Source organism: Oryzias latipes, chromosome 23, assembly GCF_053564925.1.
Source record: "Oryzias latipes strain Hd-rR chromosome 23, Olatipes_Hd-rR_3.1".
In the NCBI taxonomy this organism is placed as follows: domain Eukaryota; kingdom Metazoa; phylum Chordata; class Actinopteri; order Beloniformes; family Adrianichthyidae; genus Oryzias; species Oryzias latipes.
This window is the reverse complement of record NC_136259.1, coordinates 3162165-3183936: the sequence shown is the minus strand read 5'-3', so window position 1 is coordinate 3183936 and position 21772 is coordinate 3162165. Positions and strand designations below refer to the sequence as shown.

The window sequence follows — 21772 nt, the reverse complement described above, 5'->3', positions numbered from 1 at the left end:
ATGACGGAACCAACTTGAGGTGAGGCGTGGACGCCGATGACGGCAAAACCAACTTGAGGCGAGGCGTGGACGTCGAGGACGACGGAACCAACCGAGGACAGCGGAACCCATTTGAGATGTGGAGTGGAGCTCTGGATGAGGAGGAACCAGCTTGACCCTTGGAAATGAACCTGAAGGTAAGTAGAAGGCGTGGTGAGTAGGACGCAAACAGGAATAATAAATTTGACTAAAAGGCCAGACTTAAGCACCGGAGAGAGTTTAACGAACTGGTGTTGAATTCTGGTGAGCCGCTCCCTTAAGAAGGTCTGGCAGATGATGAGGTGATGATGGGCGGCTGGTTCCAATCAGTAGAGCAGGAGCTGTGAGGGGGGAGGTGATCTGACAGAGGCACCACGATTCAGGTGTAACTGCAAATAGTGATTAATCCTTAATCCACTTAAATTCCGATTAATTTGATTTAAATCTTTAATTATTTGACTACCTGTTGCAGTGGCTCCGGTTCGTTAGGACTTTCCTTGCCTTTTTGTCTTTAGTCGTTAACTAGTCTTGTTCTTTTTTTGGGTCTTTTTTGTTTTTCTTTTGGACACTTCAGACACCACCACAGTCAACAACATGGATTTTATTTGCTCCAGGCTTCTGTGATTACTTTTTCTGCTACTCTGGTTACTCCTCGTAGCTGAGTGTAACCCGCACAGTGGCAAGTCTTTTGTTTACACCCGCGATTGGCTGTTTGCTCTGAGCAGGCCCGTTCTGCCGCTGGTGTTCAGATACGACATCCCAGGAGAAATTTTAAAGAGACGGCGGGGACGCCGGGCCGGAGCTCGGGTCAAAGCAGAGAAGTGGAAACATTAGCCCGCTGTTCCGGTGATCATCACGGGGAATGTACGCTCTCTTGCTAACAAGACGGATGAGCTGGAAGGGACATAAACAACAGAGGTAGTACCGGGAGAGCAGTTTACTGTGTTTCACTGAGACGTGGCTCCATCCGCATCCCTCGGACCATTGTGTCGTTTTACCCGGCTTTGTGACCGAGCAGGCGGACAGAGACGCCACTGCATCCGGTAAGAAGAAAGGAGGGGGAATAATACTGTACGTACTGTACGTGAACGAGCGATGATGCAATCCAACACATGTTTGTATCAAGGAGCGAATTTGTTGCCCGAACGTTGAACTCTTGCCGTTGGGATTGCAGCCTTACTATTTGCCCCGGGAGTTTACATCCGCCATCGTGGTTTCTGTTTACATTCCACCCTCAGCTGATGCTGACGCCGCTGCTGACGTCATCAGGACCAGTACACCATTTCCTGGCTACAGGAACATCAACCAAATGCATTTATAGTTATCACCGGGGACTTTAACCATGTCAACTTGGACGGGACTCTTACTGAATTTACACAGTATGTGGATGGCCCCACCCGTGAAAACAAAATCCTGGATCTGCTGTATGCTAATGCCCCAGGTGGGTCTCTGTCTGCATCAACAGCACGACTGACTGTATCACCGAATACATAAAATTCTGTGAGAACACCATCATGCCCTCGAGGACTGTCTGCTGTTACCCCAACAATAAGTCGTGTATTACAAGTGACCTGAAGACCCTTTGGAATGAAAAGAAGAGGGCCTTCAGGTTGGGAGACAAGGGGTGGCTGAAGAGGGTGCGGCACCGGCTGAGAGACAAGTTGAGGGAATGCAAGAACTCCTACAAGGGAAAGCTGGAGGCAAAACTCCAGAAAAACAACATGAGAGGGGTGTGGACTGGGATGATGAAGATTACCGGATGTGGGGGGAGAAGCAGATTGTGTGAGGGCACAGAGAAAGAGCTAATGACCTGAACATCTTTTTCAATAGATTCGGCTCTCCTACCCAGGTCTACCCCACCCCTCCCCCAACATCTTCACAATCCCCCACCCCTCATTGTGCAACCCCCCTCTTCCTCATCTTCCTGTTGCCCACCTGACCAGACTGAAACTTCAGCCAGGATACTGGAGTCCTGCACTGCCCAGCTATCCACGGTTTTCCAGTGCCTCTTTACCTGAGCCTCAGTCTGATGAGGGTGTCGGCCACCTGGAAAACCGCATGTCTGTTGCCTGTTCCCAAGAAGACTGAACCGTCTTCTTGCCCTCATGTCCCATGCAGCTAAAGTGCTGGAAAAGATTTTGTTGGCCCACCTGAGACCTCTGGTGAAACCATCTCTGGATCCACTTCAGTTTGCCTACCAGCCACGCCTAGGGGTGCAGGATGCTGTTATTTACCTGCAGTGTACTCATTTTCACCTGGATGGAGGGGGAGACACTAGCCGCGGTTACATGGGCAAAATATCTTGATCGGATCAATGGTCGGATTAAAATTCAACCGTGCACATGGGCACAGAAAACCTTTTTCCGATTAGAAGAAACGTTCACATGGTTACACTTTCGGTTGGAATAAATCATTTGGGCATGCGCAGTAGTGTTGAAAATACCAAAAAAGGAAATGAGTCCCACAGTAAAAAAAACCTTGCTCTCATATAGATTTATGCTGCAGCTCGGTAATGTACGAGACGATCTTTAAAACGTGCTTTTATTAATGTTATGAATATTATTGTCATGATACGAACACGAGACGGACCCAGATGCTGTAACCCAGAAGGAGGAGACAGGTAAGTGGTTGGGAGAGTAAATGAGATTTATTTTGTGGAGCCAAGAGGTCCTGAGGATTAGAGTAGCTGGAGGCTTTGGCGAGGCCGAGGCCAAGGCGAGGCCGGAGGTCCAGTTGAGGTTCTGTGGGGAACCAGAGTTGGATCGACTGTCGTGGCTGGAGATCTTGATGAGTGGCGTGGCGGGAGTTCTTGAGGAGCGGCGTGGCTGAGGATCTTGAAGGGATGAAGGCTTCCGAGTAATCAGGAGGACAGCTGCTGCTCGAGGTGGTGTCAGACTCAGGTGACTCTCGTGGCATGAGATTCCTGAGGCACAACAAAGACAAGTTTAGCAAGAGATGTGAGACAAGGGGGCCAGATGTAGCGCTCAGTGAGACTAGGCACTAGAGGGCTGCATTGGGATTGGGTCCCACCGGGTCCCGCGGGACCCAACCCAAATCTCGCGGGATTGGGCGGTTTCAATTGTGCTGCGGGCGGGAGCGGGCGGCAGAAAAAAAAACCCGCGGGATCAGTGCTGCCATGAATATCTCGTGAATATATATTAGCAGACTACGTTAGGCTGAGCGGCTGTTGGATTCTTATGTACTGAAGCTCCGTGAAGGCACCAGGTAGAGACGCCCAATGGCCTCTGTCATCTAACCTGTTGTTGGGGGTGTGCAGCGCCCCACCCCGCCTCTTAGTGTGTTCTTTAAAGCCTGATACCGCGGTCCCGTGTAGGCGGAGCTACCAGCTAGAGGTTCTGGTCTGATCGCTGCATGGAGCGATGTGTGCAAAAATGCATGATAGACACCAAGAATGTGGAGAGATCAGGTTTATAATTTTGAAGAGTTCTACTTGGTAATCATGTTTCCATGTTTGGGTTTATAAAATCATCCCAGCGAAAGTCTGCTTCAACTCCCGCAGTGAAAGCTGCGTCTGAATCTGACGCCCGTGTTTCCATCTCTCTGACAGAGTTTGAAGCCAAAGCCCCTCCTCCGCCTCTTTACCTGCTTTTCCTCTCTACCTGTTCATATACTCTGTAGCTGACAGTTGTTTTTCCCCGCGCTCCCAGTGTATTCTACAGAGAGAGCGCAAAATACGGTCATCATAGGTTAACACGATAGTCAGGGTAGATAGCGCAGCACACGGATGAAAGAGCTGTCAATCTATCCGGCAACACTGCGCGGATAAGGATGGAGCAGGTTACCTGGCAGGGACATGATGTCAGTGGATGAAGCAGAAAAGAACCTCAAGCGAGGTTCATCGTGAGTCACGCATGGTTCTCAGATCTGCGAATCAGCAAAACTGGAAAAGGCTGAAGCTAAAAGTATTTTTCTGTCAGGAAAAAATTAATTCATAGATTTTCAGCTCTGTTGAACCATTAATGTTTTTTTCCTCCATAAATTCAAATGACTTTGACCTGCATCTTTACCGGCTGGTTCAGCGCGCTTCAGGCCGTCTGTCTGCGCGCGGACACACGCACACTTTTAACCGAACATAATTTGTAAAAATATATTTAATAATTAAGTTGCAAATTTCAAAAAAGAGGAATGCATGAAAATATGAGGCTGGAGGAGGGACACGAATCTCTTAATTAAACTTTAATATCATCAAAACAAAATACGTGTTTTTTTCCTGCGGGACGGGAGACGATACAAAATCAATGCATCTCTATTACTGTGCGGGACTTAATTCTATGAGTTTTGCGGGTGCGGGCGGGAGTGGACATACATATTGCGGGAGCGGGCGGGAGTGTAACGCATACGTTGCGGGAGCGGGCGGGATTGGTCAGAAATTCAGCGGGCGCGGGCGGGAGCGGGATGAAGAAAATAGTCCCGCGCAGGGCTCTACTAGGCACCATCAGGGTTAACGAACTGGCGAAGAATGCTGCAGCTGGGTCTCCTTAAGAAGCACAGGTGGCTGATGAGGTGAGTAGTCACAGCTGGTGAGTCGGGAGCAGAGCAGAGCTGGGAGGGGGAGGATAACTCACAGAGGCACCATGACAATTATGAAGCGCCTGTTTGCTCATCATTTTATTTTTAATCCGTGTGGTCAGTGCTTTTTTGTGGAAGAACGGAGCTCCCAGGAGAAGGCTAACACGCGCTAACAATACTAGCTTTGTTTGATGAACAAAAAATCCATGTGGGATGTGCTGCAATCTGCATCTTGGCTGCACGTAAATATGTGGGAATAACATCAGCCTTCATTTTGTCAGGACACGACTGAAAACACAAATCCACGTGATTGTTTGAACAGTTTCTAAGGACTGAGCGACATTCTGCTTTGAAAAGCTCACTCACCACCCCAAAGGCGCTGTGTGAGCTGGAAGTCCGAGCTCTGCTCGGACACACGGTTCTCCTGCGTTCGGCAGCCACTAACCCAGAGCGGCGGGACGGATCGCAGGCTGAATTCTTCCACACATAACAAAACAACAAAATGCACATGTAACAAAGCATCCTCCCTTCCCCTCAAACACAAAGTTAAAAAATCGGCTGCTCTGCTCAAAGACACAGTTCGCTCGGTCCATCGGCACCCAAGCCAGGACCGTGCAGGGTCCAGACATCACTGGGCACGAAGCGCTCCTCTCCGGCACCCCCCTCGTGAGGGGTGTAAGAGAGGGGAGAGGCCAAGAGCCAGCGGGGCGAGAGCGGAGCGGCGCTTAGCACCGGGCGTCCGCAGAGTCGGTCCTGTTTGAGCTCCAAAGCTTTCTCTGGAGCAAAACACCGTCTATGCTTGACGCAAACCAGAGCAGTAGTGACACACAATCGGAATGAACCGTTTACATGCACAACGATCGGATCAACAATCAGCGTAACCCACCTTTCCCGACTGGAAAGAAATTTTGATCCGATTGAGTCTGATCGAGGCAGAATATTCCGAACGGCGTGTTTACATGACACATTTTTCTTCCGATCAGGCATTCTTTCCGATTACTTTTGCCCATGTAAACGCAGCTACTGTGAGGGTCACATTCTTTGATTTCTCCATTGAGTTTAACACCATCCAGCCCTGGTTAATGGGTAAGAAGCTGCGGCTGATGGGTGTGGATAGGGCCTTGGTCTCCTGGATCATTGACTACTTGTCGGAGTGGCCGCAGTTTGTCCGAATGGGCAGTATCTTGTCTGACATGGTGACGAGCAGTGTGGGGGCCCAACAGGGCACTGTGGTTTCTCCCTTCCTGTTAACTTTGTATACCAGTGACTTCCAGTATAACTCTGAGTCATGCCATCTTCAGAAATTCTCTGAAGACTCTGCGGTTGTTGGCTGCATTACTGGTGGACGGGAGGAGGAGTACAGGGAAATTCGTGAGGTGGGCTGGCGCAAACCACCTGCTGCTCAATGTGTAAAAGACCAGAGAGATGGTGGTGGACTTCAGGAAGAAACCACCAGCTTCCCGGCCTCTCCGCATCTTGGGCAGAGATGTGACAGAGGTAGAGGGGAACAAGTACTTGGGAGTAACCATCGACAACAGACTGAGCTGGAAGAGCAACAACAACACTGCTGTGCATAAGAAGGCCAGCAGCAGACTCTACTTCCTGAGGAGACTAAGGTCCTTCAACATGTGCAGCAGGATGCTCGAGATTGTCTACCAGTCTGTTGAGGTCAGCACTCTGTTCTTCTCGGGGATCTGATGGGGGAGCAGCATATTTGTCAGGGACACTAATAGACTGAACAAACTGATCAGAAGAGTTGGTTCTGTAATCGGATGTAAAATGGACACGTTTGAAGCTGTGATGGAGAGGACTTTAAATAAACTCACATCCATGATGGATAATCCGGACCATCCTCTACTTGACAGTCAGCGGACCACCTTCTCCAATAGGCTAAAGTAGCTTTGCTGTCACACCAACCGCTACAGGAGATCATTCCTACCTCACTCCATTGGACTCTATAACTTGTCATCCATTTGCAATAAAATAAAACCATTTAAGGTCTGCCTGTTTATCACCAGAGCTGTCAAGCAATACAACTGTTTTTCAATAATGTTTCTTTCTGATTGATTGTTCTTTTCTCTCTTGTCACCCATTTTTGTATGTTTGTATCTTGAGCCTCACTCTGACACTGCAAAACCCCAATTTCCCAAGCAGGGATCAATAAAGTATCTTTATCTTATCTTTATCTTTACAAGGATGTTGAAGATAAAGATTCATTGTTCACTTAAATCGACAAATGGATAGTGATTGTGCAATCATGATTCCGTTTGGACAGAAATCCTTACCTGTTTATTGTTTTGTGGTTCGTTGGTCTTGGGGTATTACTCTCACTTTGGGTGCGAAAGGTCCCAGGTTCAAATCCTGGATGATAACTGTCAAGACAGTTTATGGAAAATTTACCACGTCTGAACAAAAGGACATAGTGTTCCATTATTGCTTTCTATCTAAGTAACAGTACATGGCAATAACAATAACTGACCTTGATACCAGGCACTTGACTTGATTTGACAAAAGTATGCTTCTATTTTGCCTTGAAAAAACGATTTTGTCTAGAGTTTGTGTTGCAGGAGATAATTTTTCCAAAACCTCCCACTACTTTTTGGGGTCAAGTGGTTTCTGTTTGGTCTAAAACCTTACTAAATGTATAGTGCATGCGCAATCACGTTTCTTTTTTTAAAATCAGATATCCATCCGCATTCATAAATCCAATAACATGTGGCTCGTTGGTCTAGGGGTATGATTCTTACTTTGGGTGCGAGAGGTCCCAAGTTCAAATCCCGGATGAGCCCCTTCAAGACAGAATATGGGTAATTGTCCATATCTGAACAAAAGGACAAGGTGCTCCATTATTTCTTTGTATCTAAGTAACAGCACATTGCAATTACCATAACAGACCAGAATACCAGGCAATTAGAGATATTATCACAAAAATCAAGCTAAATGTGTGTTAGCGGCCAAAGACCACACCCAATGCCAATCTAGTGAACAAAGAACAAGTAATTCCATTGTATTTCAAAATTCAATCAATGTATTTCTAATAGAGACTTGTCTGATATAATGCATCTGGATTTCTTCTAGGACAATTGGATGGGACAGTCAGAATTGAGCTTTGATTTGACAAAAGTATGCTTCTATTTTGCCTTGAAAAAATGATTTTGTCTAGAGTTTGTGTTGCAGGGGATAATTTTTCCAAAACCTCCCACTACTTTTCTGGGTCAAGTGGTTACTGAAGTTTATCCCAGCCAGCTTTGGTGACAGGTAGAGTACACAATGAATGGAGTCAATATGATGAAGATAAAAATGTAGTGTTCTCGTAAATCACTAAATGGATAGTGCATGTGCAGTCACATGTTTCTGTTTGGTCAAAAATCTTTCTGCGTTCTTAAATTTGTTGCTTGTTGGTCTAGGGGTATGATACTCGCTTAGGGTGCAAGAGGTCCCGGGTTGAAATCCTGGACGAGCCCCTGCAAGACTGTCCGTAGATTGTTTACCACATCTAAACAAAAAGATGGTCTTCAGTTGTGTATTTGGATATAAGTAACTGTACATGACAATTACACTAACCAGCCTCATAACAAGACACACCTGTAAAACTGTTCACTAATTAGATTTCATCCCAAAACTGGGGATAAATGGGCATTAGCAGCCAAAGACCACACTTTGTGAACAAAGAACAAGTAATTCCATTAGAATGCCGAAATCAAACAATGGAATTTTAATAGAGATTTTTCTGATCCTATCAGTCTGGATTTCTGCTATGACAATCGCATGGGATAGTCCGAATTTAGCTTTGATTTGACAAAAGTATGCTTCTTTCCTGTCCTGTGTCAATGATTTCGTCCTGAGTGTGTGTTATTGGGGATAATCTTTCCTAAACCTCCCACTCCTTTTCAGGGTCAAGTGGTTACTGGAGTCTATCCCAGCCAGCTTTGGTGACAGGTAGAGTACACAATGAATGAAGTCAATATAAGGATGATGAAGATAAAGATGCATTGTTCTCTTAAATTACTAAATGGATAGTGCATGTGCAATCACATTTCTTTTTTTAAAATCAGATATCCATCCGCGTTCATAAATCCATTAACATGTGGCTCGTTGGTCTAGGGGTATGATTCTCTCTTTGGGTGCGAGAGGTCCCGGGTTCAAATCCCGGACGAGCCCCTTCAAGACAGATTATGGGTAATTGTCCACATCTGAACAAAAGGACAAGATGATCCATTATTTCTTTGTATCTATGTAATAGCACATGGCAATTACCATAACTGACCACAATACCAGGCACACCTGTGAAACTACTCTGTAATGAGATATTATCACAAAAATCAAGCTAAATGTGTGTTAGCGGCCAAAGACCACACTCAATGCCAATCTAGTGAACATAGAACAAGTAATTCCATTGTATTTCAAAATTCAATCAATGTATTTTTAATAGAGACTTGTCTGATATAATGCATCTGGATTTCTTCTATGACAATTGGATGGGACAGTCAGAATTGAGCTTTGATTTGACAAAAGTATGCTTCTATTTTGCCTTGAAAAAATGATTTTGTCTAGAGATTTTATTGCAGGGGATATTTTTTCCAAAACCTCCCACTCCTTTTCAGGGTCAAGTGGTTACTGGAGTCTATCCCAGCCAGCTTTGGTGACAGGTAGAGTACACAATGAATGAAGTCAATTTAAGGATGATGAAGATAAAGATGCATTGTTCTCTTAAATTACTAAATGGATAGTGCATGTGCAGTCACATGTTTCTGTTTGGTCAAAAATCTTTCTGCGTTCTTAAATTTGTTGCTTGTTGGTCTAGGGGTATGATACTCGCTTAGGGTGCAAGAGGTCCCGGGTTGAAATCCTGGACGAGCCCCTGCAAGACTGTCCGTAGATTGTTTACCACATCTAAACAAAAAGATGGTCTTCAGTTGTGTATTTGGATATAAGTAACTGTACATGACAATTACACTAACCAGCCTCATAACAAGACACACCTGTAAAACTGTTCACTAATTAGATTTCATCCCAAAACTGGGGATAAATGGGCATTAGCAGCCAAAGACCACACTTTGTGAACAAAGAACAAGTAATTCCATTAGAATGCCGAAATCAAACAATGGAATTTTAATAGAGATTTTTCTGATCCTATCAGTCTGGATTTCTGCTATGACAATCGCATGGGATAGTCCGAATTTAGCTTTGATTTGACAAAAGTATGCTTCTTTCCTGTCCTGTGTCAATGATTTCGTCCTGAGTGTGTGTTATTGGGGATAATCTTTCCTAAACCTCCCACTCCTTTTCAGGGTCAAGTGGTTACTGGAGTCTATCCCAGCCAGCTTTGGTGACAGGTAGAGTACACAATGAATGAAGTCAATATAAGGATGATGAAGATAAAGATGCATTGTTCTCTTAAATTACTAAATGGATAGTGCATGTGCAATCACATTTCTTTTTTTAAAATCAGATATCCATCCGCGTTCATAAATCCATTAACATGTGGCTCGTTGGTCTAGGGGTATGATTCTCGCTTTGGGTGCGAGAGGTCCCGGGTTCAAATCCCGGACGAGCCCCTTCAAGACAGATTATGGGTAATTGTCCACATCTGAACAAAAGGACAAGATGATCCATTATTTCTTTGTATCTATGTAACAGCACATGGCAATTACCATAACTGACCACAATACCAGGCACACCTGTGAAACTACTCTGTAATGAGATATTATCACAAAAATCAAGCTAAATGTGTGTTAGCGGCCAAAGACCACACTCAATGCCAATCTAGTGAACATAGAACAAGTAATTCCATTGTATTTCAAAATTCAATCAATGTATTTTTAATAGAGACTTGTCTGATATAATGCATCTGGATTTCTTCTATGACAATTGGATGGGACAGTCAGAATTTAGCTTTGATTTGACAAAAGTATGCTTCTATTTTGCCTTGAAAAAATGATTTTGTCTAGAGATTTTATTGCAGGGGATATTTTTTCCAAAACCTCCCACTCCTTTTCAGGGTCAAGTGGTTACTGGAGTCTATCCCAGCCAGCTTTGGTGACAGGTAGAGTACACAATGAATGAAGTCAATTTAAGGATGATGAAGATAAAGATGCATTGTTCTCTTAAATTACTAAATGGATAGTGCATGTGCAGTCACATGTTTCTGTTTGGTCAAAAATCTTTCTGCGTTCTTAAATTTGTTGCTTGTTGGTCTAGGGGTATGATTTTCACTTAGGGGGCAAGAGGTCCCGGGTTGGAATCCTGGACGAGCCCCTGCAAGACTGTCCGCAGATTGTTTACCACATCTAAACAAAAAGATGGTCTTCAGTTGTGTATTTGGATATAAGTAACTGTACGTGACAATTACACTAACTATCCTCATATCAAGGCACACCTGTAAAACTGTTCCCTAATTAGATTTCATCCCAAAACTGGGGATAAATGGGCATTAGCAGCCAAAGACCACACTTTGTGAACAAAGAACAGGTGATTCCTTTAGAATCCCGAAATCAAACAATGGAATTTTAATAGAGATTTTTCTGATCCTATCAGTCTGGATTTCTGCTATGACAATCGCATGGGATAGTCCGAATTTAGCTTTGATTTGACAAAAGTATGCTTCTTTCCTGTCCTGTGTCAATGATTTCGTCCTGAGTGTGTGTTATTGGGGATAATCTTTCCTAAACCTCCCACTCCTTTTCAGGGTCAAGTGGTTACTGGAGTCTATCCCAGCCAGCTTTGGTGACAGGTAGAGTACACAATGAATGAAGTCAATATAAGGATGATGAAGATAAAGATGCATTGTTCTCTTAAATTACTAAATGGATAGTGCAAGTGCAATCACATTTCTTTTTTTAAAATCAGATATCCATCTGCGTTCATAAATCCAATAACATGTGGCTCGTTGGTCTAGGTGTATGATTCTCGCTTTGGGTGCGAGAGGTCCCGGGTTCAAATCCCGGACGAGCCCCTTCAAGACAGATTATGGGTAATTTGTCCACATCTGAACAAAAGGACAAGATGATCCATTATTTCTTTGTATCTATGTAACAATTACCATAACTGACCACAATACCAGGCACACCTGTGATACTACTCTCTAATGAGATATTATCACAAAAATCAAGCTAAATGTGTGTTAGCGGCCAAAGACCACGCCCAATGCCAATCTAGTGAACAAAGAACAAGTAATTCCATTGTATTTCAAAATTCAATCAATGTATTTTTAATAGAGACTTGTCTGATATAATGCATCTGGATTTCTTCTATGACAATTGGATGGGACAGTCAGAATTGAGCTTTGATTTGACAAAAGTATGCTTCTATTTTGCCTTGAAAAAATGATTTTGTCTAGAGATTTTATTGCAGGGGATATTTTTTCCAAAACCTCCCACTCCTTTTCAGGGTCAAGTGGTTACTGGAGTCTATCCCAGCCAGCTTTGGTGACAGGTAGAGTACACAATGAATGAAGTCAATTTAAGGATGATGAAGATAAAGATGCATTGTTCTCTTAAATTACTAAATGGATAGAGCATGTGCAGTCACATGTTTCTGTTTGGTCAAAAATCTTTCTGCGTTCTTAAATTTGTTGCTTGTTGGTCTAGGGGTATGATTTTCACTTAGGGGGCAAGAGGTCCCGGGTTGGAATCCTGGACGAGCCCCTGCAAGACTGTCCGCAGATTGTTTACCACATCTAAACAAAAAGATGGTCTTCAGTTGTGTATTTGGATATAAGTAACTGTACGTGACAATTACACTAACTATCCTCATATCAAGGCACACCTGTAAAACTGTTCCCTAATTAGATTTCATCCCAAAACTGGGGATAAATGGGCATTAGCAGCCAAAGACCACACTTTGTGAACAAAGAACAGGTGATTCCTTTAGAATCCCGAAATCAAACAATGGAATTTTAATAGAGATTTTTCTGATCCTATCAGTCTGGATTTCTGCTATGACAATCGCATGGGATAGTCCGAATTTAGCTTTGATTTGACAAAAGTATGCTTCTTTCCTGTCCTGTGTCAATGATTTCGTCCTGAGTGTGTGTTATTGGGGATAATCTTTCCTAAACCTCCCACTCCTTTTCAGGGTCAAGTGGTTACTGGAGTCTATCCCAGCCAGCTTTGGTGACAGGTAGAGTACACAATGAATGAAGTCAATATAAGGATGATGAAGATAAAGATGCATTGTTCTCTTAAATTACTAAATGGATAGTGCATGTGCAATCACATTTCTTTTTTTAAAATCAGATATCCATCTGCGTTCATAAATCCAATAACATGTGGCTCGTTGGTCTAGGGGTATGATTCTCGCTTTGGGTGCGAGAGGTCCCGGGTTCAAATCCCGGACGAGCCCCTTCAAGACAGATTATGGGTAATTTGTCCACATCTGAACAAAAGGACAAGATGATCCATTATTTCTTTGTATCTATGTAACAATTACCATAACTGACCACAATACCAGGCACACCTGTGATACTACTCTCTAATGAGATATTATCACAAAAATCAAGCTAAATGTGTGTTAGCGGCCAAAGACCACGCCCAATGCCAATCTAGTGAACAAAGAACAAGTAATTCCATTGTATTTCAAAATTCAATCAATGTATTTTTAATAGAGACTTGTCTGATATAATGCATCTGGATTTCTTCTATGACAATTGGATGGGACAGTCAGAATTGAGCTTTGATTTGACAAAAGTATGCTTCTATTTTGCCTTGAAAAAATGATTTTGTCTAGAGATTTTATTGCAGGGGATATTTTTTCCAAAACCTCCCACTCCTTTTCAGGGTCAAGTGGTTACTGGAGTCTATCCCAGCCAGCTTTGGTGACAGGTAGAGTACACAATGAATGAAGTCAATTTAAGGATGATGAAGATAAAGATGCATTGTTCTCTTAAATTACTAAATGGATAGTGCATGTGCAGTCACATGTTTCTGTTTGGTCAAAAATCTTTCTGCGTTCTTAAATTTGTTGCTTGTTGGTCTAGGGGTATGATTTTCACTTAGGGGGCAAGAGGTCCCGGGTTGAAATCCTGGACGAGCCCCTTCAAGACTGTCCGCAGATTGTTTACCACATCTAAACAAAAAGATGGTCTTCAGTTGTCTATTTGGATATAAGTAACTGTACGTGACAATTACACTAACTATCCTCATATCAAGGCACACCTGTAAAACTGTTCCCTAATTAGATTTCATCCCAAAACTGGGGATAAATGGGCATTAGCAGCCAAAGACCACACTTTGTAAACAAAGAACAGGTGATTCCTTTAGAATCCCGAAATCAAACAATGGAATTTTAATAGAGATTTTTCTGATCCTATCAGTCTGGATTTCTGCTATGACAATCGCATGGGATAGTCTGAATTTAGCTTTGATTTGACAAAAGTATGCTTCTTTCCTGTCCTGTGTCAATGATTTCGTCCTGAGTGTGTGTTATTGGGGATAATCTTTCCTAAACCTCCCACTCCTTTTCAGGGTCAAGTGGTTACTGGAGTCTATCCCAGCCAGCTTTGGTGACAGGTAGAGTACACAATGAATGAAGTCAATATAAGGATGATGAAGATAAAGATGCATTGTTCTCTTAAATTACTAAATGGATAGTGCATGTGCAATCACATTTCTTTTTTTAAAATCAGATATCCATCCGCGTTCATAAATCCATTAACATGTGGCTCGTTGGTCTAGGGGTATGATTCTCGCTTTGGGTGCGAGAGGTCCCGGGTTCAAATCCCGGACGAGCCCCTTCAAGACAGATTATGGGTAATTGTCCACATCTGAACAAAAGGACAAGATGATCCATTATTTCTTTGTATCTATGTAACAGCACATGGCAATTACCATAACTGACCACAATACCAGGCACACCTGTGAAACTACTCTGTAATGAGATATTATCACAAAAATCAAGCTAAATGTGTGTTAGCGGCCAAAGACCACACTCAATGCCAATCTAGTGAACATAGAACAAGTAATTCCATTGTATTTCAAAATTCAATCAATGTATTTTTAATAGAGACTTGTCTGATATAATGCATCTGGATTTCTTCTATGACAATTGGATGGGACAGTCAGAATTGAGCTTTGATTTGACAAAAGTATGCTTCTATTTTGCCTTGAAAAAATGATTTTGTCTAGAGATTTTATTGCAGGGGATATTTTTTCCAAAACCTCCCACTCCTTTTCAGGGTCAAGTGGTTACTGGAGTCTATCCCAGCCAGCTTTGGTGACAGGTAGAGTACACAATGAATGAAGTCAATTTAAGGATGATGAAGATAAAGATGCATTGTTCTCTTAAATTACTAAATGGATAGTGCATGTGCAGTCACATGTTTCTGTTTGGTCAAAAATCTTTCTGCGTTCTTAAATTTGTTGCTTGTTGGTCTAGGGGTATGATTTTCACTTAGGGGGCAAGAGGTCCCGGGTTGGAATCCTGGACGAGCCCCTGCAAGACTGTCCGCAGATTGTTTACCACATCTAAACAAAAAGATGGTCTTCAGTTGTGTATTTGGATATAAGTAACTGTACGTGACAATTACACTAACTATCCTCATATCAAGGCACACCTGTAAAACTGTTCCCTAATTAGATTTCATCCCAAAACTGGGGATAAATGGGCATTAGCAGCCAAAGACCACACTTTGTGAACAAAGAACAGGTGATTCCTTTAGAATCCCGAAATCAAACAATGGAATTTTAATAGAGATTTTTCTGATCCTATCAGTCTGGATTTCTGCTATGACAATCGCATGGGATAGTCTGAATTTAGCTTTGATTTGACAAAAGTATGCTTCTTTCCTGTCCTGTGTCAATGATTTCGTCCTGAGTGTGTGTTATTGGGGATAATCTTTCCTAAACCTCCCACTCCTTTTCAGGGTCAAGTGGTTACTGGAGTCTATCCCAGCCAGCTTTGGTGACAGGTAGAATACACAATGAATGAAGTCAATATAAGGATGATGAAGATAAAGATGCATTGTTCTCTTAAATTACTAAATGGATAGTGCATGTGCAATCACATTTCTTTTTTTAAAATCAGATATCCATCCGCGTTCATAAATCCAATAACATGTGGCTCGTTGGTCTAGGGGTATGATTCTCGCTTTGGGTGCGAGAGGTCCCAGGTTCAAATCCCAGACGAGCCCCTTCAAGACAGATTATGGGTAATTGTCCACATCTGAACAAAAGGACAAGATGATCCATTATTTCTTTGTATCTATGTAACAGCACATGGCAATTACCATAACTGACCACAGTACCAGGCACACCTGTGAAACTACTCGCTAATGAGATATTATCACAAAAATCAAGCTAAATGTGTGTTAGCGGCCAAAGACCACACTCAATGCCAATCTAGTGAACATAGAACAAGTAATTCCATTGTATTTCAAAATTCAATCAATGTATTTTTAATAGAGACTTGTCTGATATAATGCATCTGGATTTCTTCTATGACAATTGGATGGGACAGTCAGAATTGAGCTTTGATTTGACAAAAGTATGCTTCTATTTTGCCTTGAAAAAATGATTTTGTCTAGAGATTGTATTGCAGGGGATATTTTTTCCAAAACCTCCCACTCCTTTTCAGGGTCAAGTGGTTACTGGAGTCTATCCCAGCCAGCTTTGGTGACAGGTAGAGTACACAATGAATGAAGTCAATTTAAGGATGATGAAGATAAAGATGCATTGTTCTCTTAAATTACTAAATGGATAGTGCATGTGCAGTCACATGTTTCTGTTTGGTCAAAAATCTTTCTGCGTTCTTAAATTTGTTGCTTGTTGGTCTAGGGGTATGATACTCACTTAGGGGGCAAGAGGTCCAGGGTTGAAATCCTGGACGAGCCCCTGCAAGACTGTCCGCAGATTGTTTACCACATCTAAACAAAAAGATGGTCTTCAGTTGTCTATTTGGATATAAGTAACTGTACGTGACAATTACACTAACTATCCTCATATCAAGGCACACCTGTAAAACTGTTCCCTAATTAGATTTCATCCCAAAACTGGGGATAAATGGGCATTAGCAGCCAAAGACCACACTTTGTGAACAAAGAACAGGTGATTCCTTTAGAATCCCGAAATCAAACAATGGAATTTTAATAGAGATTTTTCTGATCCTATCAGTCTGGATTTCTGCTATGACAATCGCATGGGATAGTCTGAATTTAGCTTTGATTTGACAAAAGTATGCTTCTTTCCTGTCCTGTGTCAATGATTTCGTCCTGAGTGTGTGTTATTGGGGATAATCTTTCCTAAACCTCCCACTCCTTTTCAGGGTCAAGTGGTTACTGGAGTCTATCCCAGCCAGCTTTGGTGACAGGTAGAGTACACAATGAATGAAGTCAATATAAGGATGATGAAGATAAAGATGCATTGTTCTCTTAAATTACTAAATGGATAGTGCATGTGCAATCACATTTCTTTTTTTAAAATCAGATATCCATCCGCGTTCATAAATCCAATAACATGTGGCTCGTTGGTCTAGGGGTATGATTCTCGCTTTGGGTGCGAGAGGTCCCAGGTTCAAATCCCAGACGAGCCCCTTCAAGACAGATTATGGGTAATTGTCCACATCTGAACAAAAGGACAAGATGATCCATTATTTCTTTGTATCTATGTAACAATTACCATAACTGACCACAATACCAGGCACACCTGTGAAACTACTCTCTAATGAGATATTATCACAAAAATCAAGCCAAATGTGTGTTAGCGGCCAAAGACCACGCCCAATGCCAATCTAGTGAACAAAGAACAAGTAATTCCATTGTATTTCAAAATTCAATCAATGTATTTTTAATAGAGACTTGTCTGATATAATGCATCTGGATTTCTTCTATGACAATTGGATGGGACAGTCAGAATTGAGCTTTGATTTGACAAAAGTATGCTTCTATTTTGCCTTGAAAAAATGATTTTGTCTAGAGATTGTATTGCAGGGGATATTTTTTCCAAAACCTCCCACTCCTTTTCAGGGTCAAGTGGTTACTGGAGTCTATCCCAGCCAGCTTTGGTGACAGGTAGAGTACACAATGAATGAAGTCAATTTAAGGATGATGAAGATAAAGATGCATTGTTCTCTTAAATTACTAAATGGATAGTGCATGTGCAGTCACATGTTTCTGTTTGGTCAAAAATCTTTCTGCGTTCTTAAATTTGTTGCTTGTTGGTCTAGGGGTATGATACTCGCTTAGGGGGCAAGAGGTCCCGGGTTGAAATCCTGGACGAGCCCCTGCAAGACTGTCCGCAGATTGTTTACCACATCTAAACAAAAAGATGGTCTTCAGTTGTCTATTTGGATATAAGTAACTGTACGTGACAATTACACTAACTATCCTCATATCAAGGCACACCTGTAAAACTGTTCCCTAATTAGATTTCATCCCAAAACTGGGGATAAATGGGCATTAGCAGCCAAAGACCACACTTTGTAAACAAAGAACAGGTGATTCCTTTAGAATCCCGAAATCAAACAATGGAATTTTAATAGAGATTTTTCTGATCCTATCAGTCTGGATTTCTGCTATGACAATCGCATGGGATAGTCTGAATTTAGCTTTGATTTGACAAAAGTATGCTTCTTTCCTGTCCTGTGTCAATGATTTCGTCCTGAGTGTGTGTTATTGGGGATAATCTTTCCTAAACCTCCCACTCCTTTTCAGGGTCAAGTGGTTACTGGAGTCTATCCCAGCCAGCTTTGGTGACAGGTAGAGTACACAATGAATGAAGTCAATATAAGGATGATGAAGATAAAGATGCATTGTTCTCTTAAATTACTAAATGGATAGTGCATGTGCAATCACATTTCTTTTTTTTTGATCAGATATCCATCCGCGTTCATAAATCCAATAACATGTGGCTCGTTGGTCTAGGGGTATGATTCTCGCTTTGGGTGCGAGAGGTCCCGGGTTCAAATCCCGGACGAGCCCCTTCAAGACAGATTATGGGTAATTTGTCCACATCTGAACAAAAGGACAAGATGATCCATTATTTCTTTGTATCTATGTAACAATTACCATAACTGACCACAATACCAGGCACACCTGTGAAACTACTCTCTAATGAGATATTATCACAAAAATCAAGCTAAATGTGTGTTAGTGGCCAAAGACCACGCCCAATGCCAATCTAGTGAACAAAGAACAAGTAATTCCATTGTATTTCAAAATTCAATCAATGTATTTTTAATAGAGACTTGTCTGATATAATGCATCTGGATTTCTTCTATGACAATTGGATGGGACAGTCAGAATTGAGCTTTGATTTGACAAAAGTATGCTTCTATTTTGCCTTGAAAAAATGATTTTGTCTAGAGATTTTATTGCAGGGGATATTTTTTCCAAAACCTCCCACTCCTTTTCAGGGTCAAGTGGTTACTGGAGTCTATCCCAGCCAGCTTTGGTGACAGGTAGAGTACACAATGAATGAAGTCAATTTAAGGATGATGAAGATAAAGATGCATTGTTCTCTTAAATTACTAAATGGATAGTGCATGTGCAGTCACATGTTTCTGTTTGGTCAAAAATCTTTCTGCGTTCTTAAATTTGTTGCTTGTTGGTCTAGGGGTATGATTTTCACTTAGGGGGCAAGAGGTCCCGGGTTGGAATCCTGGACGAGCCCCTGCAAGACTGTCCGCAGATTGTTTACCACATCTAAACAAAAAGATGGTCTTCAGTTGTGTATTTGGATATAAGTAACTGTACGTGACAATTACACTAACTATCCTCATATCAAGGCACACCTGTAAAACTGTTCCCTAATTAGATTTCATCCCAAAACTGGGGATAAATGGGCATTAGCAGCCAAAGACCACACTTTGTGAACAAAGAACAGGTGATTCCTTTAGAATCCCGAAATCAAACAATGGAATTTTAATAGAGATTTTTCTGATCCTATCAGTCTGGATTTCTGCTATGACAATCGCATGGGATAGTCCGAATTTAGCTTTGATTTGACAAAAGTATGCTTCTTTCCTGTCCTGTGTCAATGATTTCGTCCTGAGTGTGTGTTATTGGGGATAATCTTTCCTAAACCTCCCACTCCTTTTCAGGGTCAAGTGGTTACTGGAGTCTATCCCAGCCAGCTTTGGTGACAGGTAGAGTACACAATGAATGAAGTCAATATAAGGATGATGAAGATAAAGATGCATTGTTCTCTTAAATTACTAAATGGATAGTGCATGTGCAATCACATTTCTTTTTTTAAAATCAGATATCCATCCGCGTTCATAAATCCATTAACATGTGGCTCGTTGGTCTAGGGGTATGATTCTCGCTTTGGGTGCGAGAGGTCCCGGGTTCAAATCCCGGACGAGCCCCTTCAAGACAGATTATGGGTAATTGTCCACATCTGAACAAAAGGACAAGATGATCCATTATTTCTTTGTATCTATGTAACAGCACATGGCAATTACCATAACTGACCACAATACCAGGCACACCTGTGAAACTACTCTGTAATGAGATATTATCACAAAAATCAAGCTAAATGTGTGTTAGCGGCCAAAGACCACACTCAATGCCAATCTAGTGAACATAGAACAAGTAATTCCATTGTATTTCAAAATTCAATCAATGTATTTTTAATAGAGACTTGTCTGATATAATGCATCTGGATTTCTTCTATGACAATTGGATGGGACAGTCAGAATTGAGCTTTGATTTGACAAAAGTATGCTTCTATTTTGCCTTGAAAAAATGATTTTGTCTAGAGATTTTATTGCAGGGGATATTTTTTCCAAAACCTCCCACTCCTTTTCAGGGTCAAGTGGTTACTGGAGTCTATCCCAGCCAGCTTTGGTGACAGGTAGAGTACACAATGAATGAAGTCAATTTAAGGATGATGAAGATAAAGATGCATTGTTCTCTTAAATTACTAAATGGATAGTGCATGTGCAGTCACATGTTTCTGTTTGGTCAAAAATCTTTCTGCGTTCTTAAATTTGTTGCTTGTTGGTCTAGGGGTATGATTTTCACTTAGGGGGCAAGAGGTCCCGGGTTGGAATCCTGGACGAGCCCCTGCAAGACTGTCCGCAGATTGTTTACCACATCTAAACAAAAAGATGGTCTTCAGTTGTGTATTTGGATATAAGTAACTGTACGTGACAATTACACTAACTATCCTCATATCAAGGCACACCTGTAAAACTGTTCCCTAATTAGATTTCATCCCAAAACTGGGGATAAATGGGCATTAGCAGCCAAAGACCACACTTTGTGAACAAAGAACAGGTGATTCCTTTAGAATCCCGAAATCAAACAATGGAATTTTAATAGAGATTTTTCTGATCCTATCAGTCTGGATTTCTGCTATGACAATCGCATGGGATAGTCCGAATTTAGCTTTGATTTGACAAAAGTATGCTTCTTTCCTGTCCTGTGTCAATGATTTCGTCCTGAGTGTGTGTTATTGGGGATAATCTTTCCTAAACCTCCCACTCCTTTTCAGGGTCAAGTGGTTACTGGAGTCTATCCCAGCCAGCTTTGGTGACAGGTAGAGTACACAATGAATGAAGTCAATATAAGGATGATGAAGATAAAGATGCATTGTTCTCTTAAATTACTAAATGGATAGTGCATGTGCAATCACATTTCTTTTTTTAAAATCAGATATCCATCCGCGTTCATAAATCCAATAACATGTGGCTCGTTGGTCTAGGGGTATGATTCTCGCTTTGGGTGCGAGAGGTCCCGGGTTCAAATCCCGGACGAGCCCCTTCAAGACAGATTATGGGTAATTTGTCCACATCTGAACAAAAGGACAAGATGATCCATTATTTCTTTGTATCTATGTAACAGCACATGGCAATTACCATAACTGACCACAGTACCAGGCACACCTGTGAAACTACTCGCTAATGAGATATTATCACAAAAATCAAGCTAAATGTGTGTTAGCGGCCAAAGACCACACTCAATGCCAATCTAGTGAACATAGAACAAGTAATTCCATTGTATTTCAAAATTCAATCAATGTATTTTTAATAGAGACTTGTCTGATATAATGCATCTGGATTTCTTCTATGACAATTGGATGGGACAGTCAGAATTGAGCTTTGATTTGACAAAAGTATGCTTCTATTTTGCCTTGAAAAAATGATTTTGTCTAGAGATTGTATTGCAGGGGATATTTTTTCCAAAACCTCCCACTCCTTTTCAGGGTCAAGTGGTTACTGGAGTCTATCCCAGCCAGCTTTGCTGACAGGTAGAGTACACAATGAATGAAGTCAATTTAAGGATGAT

At 41.9% G+C, this 21772-nt stretch overlaps 8 non-coding genes across 8 annotated transcripts; all 8 read left to right on the top strand.

The window, feature by feature from the left end:
• The first annotated feature begins 8637 nt into the window (after positions 1-8637).
• trnap-ugg (transfer RNA proline (anticodon UGG)) lies at positions 8638-8709 on the top strand. Its single transcript has one exon. It is a non-coding gene; the product is annotated as a tRNA-Pro (tRNA).
• A 1325-nt stretch (positions 8710-10034) lies between these two features.
• trnap-ugg (transfer RNA proline (anticodon UGG)) lies at positions 10035-10106 on the top strand. Its single transcript has one exon. It is a non-coding gene; the product is annotated as a tRNA-Pro (tRNA).
• A 1325-nt stretch (positions 10107-11431) lies between these two features.
• trnap-ugg (transfer RNA proline (anticodon UGG)) lies at positions 11432-11503 on the top strand. Its single transcript has one exon. It is a non-coding gene; the product is annotated as a tRNA-Pro (tRNA).
• Positions 11504-12819: 1316 nt separating this feature from the next.
• Positions 12820-12891, top strand: trnap-ugg (transfer RNA proline (anticodon UGG)). Its single transcript has one exon. It is a non-coding gene; the product is annotated as a tRNA-Pro (tRNA).
• A 1316-nt stretch (positions 12892-14207) lies between these two features.
• On the top strand, positions 14208-14279 carry trnap-ugg (transfer RNA proline (anticodon UGG)). Its single transcript has one exon. It is a non-coding gene; the product is annotated as a tRNA-Pro (tRNA).
• A 4109-nt stretch (positions 14280-18388) lies between these two features.
• Positions 18389-18460, top strand: trnap-ugg (transfer RNA proline (anticodon UGG)). Its single transcript has one exon. It is a non-coding gene; the product is annotated as a tRNA-Pro (tRNA).
• A 1316-nt stretch (positions 18461-19776) lies between these two features.
• On the top strand, positions 19777-19848 carry trnap-ugg (transfer RNA proline (anticodon UGG)). Its single transcript has one exon. It is a non-coding gene; the product is annotated as a tRNA-Pro (tRNA).
• Positions 19849-21173: 1325 nt separating this feature from the next.
• On the top strand, positions 21174-21245 carry trnap-ugg (transfer RNA proline (anticodon UGG)). Its single transcript has one exon. It is a non-coding gene; the product is annotated as a tRNA-Pro (tRNA).
• The last annotated feature ends 527 nt before the right edge of the window (positions 21246-21772 follow it).